Here is a 6,000-nt window from a genome sequence, read left to right as displayed (position 1 = left end):
CGGCAAATTATTCATTTACACGTTTCTGCTTGTTCTCTTTCAACTTTTTCTTGTTATGGAAGGCCAAACACCAAATGACAAATGTTGCAAAGTCTATAATTTTTAGTTGGACAATATTGATTTGAAGAAATAATAAATAAAATGACAATTTTACTATATTTATTTAAATATAATAAATTTAATTTTTTTTAATGTGACTATAATTATTAATAAAGGGTAAATTAGAATTTAAGTGATAAATTATCTTTTGATTTTCTAAATTAAATAAATAAAAATAAACATTTATTTTAGTATAAAAATAAGTAAAAGTAGGAAGGAGTACTATAGTCCAATGTTAAAAAGATAAAGCGTTTTTTATTAAAAAAAATGGAGTGTAACTTCTCATTTTAATTCTGTGAAAAATAAAATAATGTCTTGAATTTTTCTACAATTAAATTTGCCAAGTAATTGTTAATTGGTGAAAACTTGTTGGTTCTAAACGTGATTACAATTCAGAGTGAAATAGATTTGATTATAACATGGTAAATATTTCTCAATCGCATGTTTACATTAAACTAAGTAATATAATTTTACTAAGTAAAAATTAATATCAGACGGACACATATATTTTACCTTCGTAATTCTATTATTCAATGACTAGGAAAACAAAATAACATATACTTTGTATTTTTTCATCACTCAACTACATTTCAACAACTTATTTTTTTTTAGATAATTGTGGTGTCTAAACCAGCTTTCGCACGCCTCGACTGATTCAATTTCATTATTTCCTTTCTTCTACTTTGAAGGTGGACATGGTGGCCCAAATTTCCTGTTTCATCCACACAAAAGTGAACACAATAAAAAAAATTATATGTATGTTTATTTTAACAAAAAATAAAAAGTATTTGGAGCATATGCATGATCATGATTTCTATGCATTCTGCAAATACTTTGTTCTAAGGCGATATAGGAATTTAAATAAATGAATTCAACGTTACATTTAAGTTCTTATCACTAATAAAAACCATTACACTTTTAAAAGTATATGATCCAAAGTTACTGCTTGTTACTCCCTTCATTGGAATTTATGCGAAAGAATTCAGAATACAAGGATTAAAACACTTAGGGGTCGTTTGGTAGAGTGTATTGAAGAAAATAATGCTTGCATTAACTTGATGTATTATTAGTACCTTGTTTGGTATACTTTTCTAACCTATGCATAACTAATGCTTGTATTAGTAATACACTCTATTGTGTATTGAAGAGTGTATTACTAATACCATCTATTTCTATGCATTGGTAATGCAATGGGTTCTAATGCATGCATTAACATTATTAAAGACACAATTGCCCTCAAAAACTTTTTTTACATCCTTTCCATTATATTTGTTGAGGGTATTTTTGTAAACAAATATTTTTTCTAAAAAAACTATGTAATGCATAATATTTTTAGTACACCAAATCAAACATTGCATAAAAAAAATCTTATCATAACTAATGCAAGCATAACTAATACAAGCGTTACTAATGCAAGCATTACTAATTCACTATATTTTGCATTATTCTTATACACTCTACCCCTTAATTTTGACTATGAATTCTAGTATACATCCTTCAAAAATTTTAAAGTAAAATTTATGTATTTGAAAACTATTCAAAAAGTACAAGTTAACATAGCTAATGATTCAAAATCCCCACAAATAGTACCACCTCACATAAAATGGAACGAAAACAAAATTGTAATGATTTTTTCACAATTATTATATATATTGCGTGTAAAAACGGTGGATTCAGTTAAACCAATTGATTATATGCTTCTTTTTTCAAAGAAACCTATAAAATATAACCAAGAACATTTTTCTTCAAGGAAAACTAACCTTCAAATGAGCTTTGCACTTTGACTGCTTATAAGTTGAGGTGGTATTGGACCTTCAAGTCTATTATTTGCAACGTTTAATCGTAAATCCTGTTGAGCAAATGCCGGTATTCTACCATCAAACTGATTTATCTTGTACCTGCAGCTCAACAAGTTTTGGAATTCCCAATAACGAGCCTGTAAACTCATTATTCGCCATTAAAATTCTCCTCATGAACTTCATTCCAGTGAAAATATCATCTGGCAACTCACCGGAGAAATGGTTATTTGAAAATAACAAACTTCTCAGTCCTGTAAGTTTCCTCACGTTCGGAAATGACCCTTCAAAGTTATTGTTCATAACACTTAAAGAAGTTAATTGGGAAAGTGTGTGGATATCGAGATTCCCTGATAATCCCATGGATTCAATTAAGACGGAGACCGAAGAATTCTCCGTTGAAGCAAAGCAATCCGTTCCAATTCGAAACGTTGCCATTGCAAAGCTGCACCAAGGGATCCCAGCTGCTAAGTGAGGTGGTGTTTGTGAGTGAAGACTTGAACTTGAGGAGGAGAATGGCTTCAGGTTCTTGGCTGGAAGATGAAGTTGTCAGACAAGTTAATATGAGGAGAGTGATCGCTAACAGATGGTTTCTCGCTGAAGAAGCCATCGTTGTTGAATCACATTAGATGTGGTTAAATAAGAGAGAGAGAGAGAGAATATGATGGTGTTCGAAGATGAAAAATGAGTATATAAAGAGAGAGACAATATAATTGCTTGCTTGCCAGTTTGATCTTATTCATACAATTTGGCATCATCCAAGCGGAGAAAATAGAGTTAACTCAACCCCGAAAACTAACTTATAGACAAAAAAATGTTCAATAGACACAAGGACAAAACAAACACATCATTCAGGCCTGTCAACTGGAGAGTGAACAATGTAATCAAAGCCCAACATTGGGGAACACAATATATAACAATTACTAACAAGGATAGATTGGCTCTGATTCTATATAAAAACAAGAATTGGAGAAGAAAATATATGTAGTATCTTCCTCTACAGATCTAATTATGTGTCCATATATAATATATTGTAATAAAAGAAAATAATACATACACAGAGACTCCTATATACAGTTTAACTCCTAATAATTTACTTACCCTCAATTAAGAGTTTCCAAAAGGTTTTGCCTAAATTCATTTACCCCTTTCAGCTTTCCCTTGTTAAGATGAATCCCAAATGGAAGAGCCACAAAAACAAGGTGCATTGGGCATTTCGTATATGTTTTTTTATCTTTGGTTTTCTGATAACAAACACAATTATTAACTTAACAAGTTAACGGTTTGCACTACGCATTACTTTGTTAGAATGCAAAGTCAAAACATCCATATTGAGAAAAATTGAAAAGTGCAGACCATTAGACATTAGCTGCATTGTGACCAACACAGTGAAAAAATTCTTTGTTAATCTCGACAACTTGTTAATGACACGAAGAGAAAACAAAAATATAATCATGTGACGAACGGCTATTTCTTTCTTGTTTAATGAATGGTGCAGCAACAGCTGGGCTCAGACTAAAGTTGCTGATAAAGAAAAAGTACTTTCGGTAGTTTGGGAGGTCGATAACTAGTAGTTGAGATTGTTAGCTTATATTCATTTAATGATGATAACATCTAATAACTAAATAATATAGGATCAAAGAATAAGGAAGCACACTGCCCAGAAAAGGAAATCATCCCCAGACGACTGGACAGTGCAAGCATAAAGAAAAAGGCACAATCCTAGAAGATAGTCAAAGCAGTTGTAGTTAGCAACCAACAATCAAGGGAAGCAGAAATGTGAAAGTCAGCAACCAACAAGCAAGGAAATCAGAAATGCACAGCATCAGCAGAAGGAGAGAAATCAGTAATCAACAATTGATACATATGGACATATCTGATACAAACATATACTTCCAATCAAGGATCCTATCTACATCCTCCCACATTTCCTTTGCAGTTTCACACAGAAATTTTTTGTCGTATTCTGCTCCGTTAACTGCACAATACAACAAACTGATAGCTCTAGCGTTAGTTTGGATTATCTCTTGTTGTTCTTTCGTTACCTTAAAAGACTCCAAATTGATCTTGCTATTAGATTCCTTTCTAATGATTCCTAGAATGGATTTTGGTCCTTTCTTGATCACAACCCATGCCTGAAAATCATTTAATTGAACAAAGATACTAAATTTGTTTTTCCAGTGAGAGTAGTGTTGACAATTGAAGTAAGGAGGTCGATTAGAGGAGTGGCTGTCTTTCATGATTGCACCAAGAATTTGGTAGTTTGCCATTGATCTTTTCTCAATTTGGTTAAACACTTCAGATAGGTGAGACCTGCTCTGATACCAATTCAAATCTGTCTGATTTTGGTCCCTCCACACTGTACTTCGAGAGCAGAATTTTGGCCCACATTATTGCTACCACTCTGATTCCTCGCAAAGTAGCTCTCAATAGTCTCTCCTCCAGAGATGTTATTGTTCTCTACTGCTTATTGAAAAGGTACAAGATCAATTTGGACTAAATGATTTCATGAATACATGATCGAAAGTGCTGCTAAAATAGAGTCTCATGCTAGTCTTCCCTATGGACTTATCATTTCCAGAATTTTGGAAGCCTCTCTAGTCGATCTCTCAGACTACACTCATGTTGAGGTGTCCTCCACCTACAATACATGTGCAGTTGGTAACATGGGGTATGTGCTCACTGATGACAAGTGGTCAAAGAAGGGGTTCATTAAGGCTAAGGTGGACTAACCCAAACCAGCAAAGAACTCAACAAAGTCAGTCAGTGACTTGTTTAACGAGACAATTGATATCAGGAGTTGACTCTTGGTGGTAGAAGACAGGGTGCGGGAGATAAAGGAGTTAGTGGACTAGATACTTCAGCATAGCAAGCATACCAAGGACACAGGAACTGATGTCGGAAAGTTGTGACTGGCCCTGGAGAGCCTCAAGACAACTGAAGTGAAGACTGTTAACAAATTGATCAATTGAGTTGACTCACTTCAGAAGAAAGCCGACTCTTCCCAGACCACTTTTGCAGTTTTCGTCTAGACCTCCTACTCCAACGTTGCTCGTGACACTGAACGCACCTACTACTCTTTTTTTCTGAGCGGATCATCAACACTCTCTGTTACTATCTTGCCTGTCGTTAAACTCCTCTGTTTTGCTATTTTTGAAACTTCATGTTCTCCGGGGCCGCTTTGCCCCTTCTTGAATATGCTCTGTAATGGGGATGTCCAACCCCCTACTTTTATTTTGCATGAATGTTTTATTTCTATTGTTTGCATGAATGTTTTGCATACCCTCTATTGTTATGTCTAGATGGATGGTTCTTTTGCACTATACCTGGTCTACTCTTACCCTCTTTTTCTTTTTGATAATGTCAATAGGGGGAGAAGTATCAGATCAGAGGCAACTCAACTCCAACACACATTGGGGGGAGCAACTCAACTCCGACTCCAGCACACCCAGAGGGGGAGCACACCATACAGGGAAGTGGAATTGTCTCTAAATCCTCTTTTGATTGTCATCATCAAAAGGGGGAGTTGTCTCTAAATCTTCTTTTGATTGTTAGCTATATTCCATTTTAATGGTGATAACGTCTAATAACTAAACAACGTAGGATCAAAGAAAAAAGAAGCACGCTGCTCAGAAAAGGAAATCATCCCCAGACGATGGGACAAGACGGACATAAAGAAAAAGACACAATCCTAGAAGATTGTCAAAGATAGCCCAATCAATGGAAGGCAACAACCAACAATCAAGAAAATCATATATGCGCAACATCAACAAAAGAAATTGATATATATGGACGTATCTGATACATACATATACTTCCAATCAAGGATCCTATCTACACCCTTGATTGAAGACAAAATTCTTTGGGTTATCCTTACTAGAGCCAAAATAGAAATGATGTAATTACCTAAGGAAAGAAGATCACTCAGTCTTCTACTGTCAATCAATCAAATCAAGAGAAATTAATGGATGCCATCCTCATGGCAAATGAACTAGTGGACTCTAGAGTCAGAAGCAATATACCGGGCATTCTATGCAAGCTAGATATACAAAAGGCTTATGACCACCTCAATTGGAATTTTTTGCTGGAGGCCATCTCCAAAAGA

The sequence above is a fragment of the Solanum verrucosum genome, unplaced genomic scaffold, assembly GCF_900185275.1.
Source record: "Solanum verrucosum unplaced genomic scaffold, falcon-dt-bn FXZP01000060.1, whole genome shotgun sequence".
In the NCBI taxonomy this organism is placed as follows: domain Eukaryota; kingdom Viridiplantae; phylum Streptophyta; class Magnoliopsida; order Solanales; family Solanaceae; genus Solanum; species Solanum verrucosum.
Note: the sequence above shows the minus strand (reverse complement) of the source record.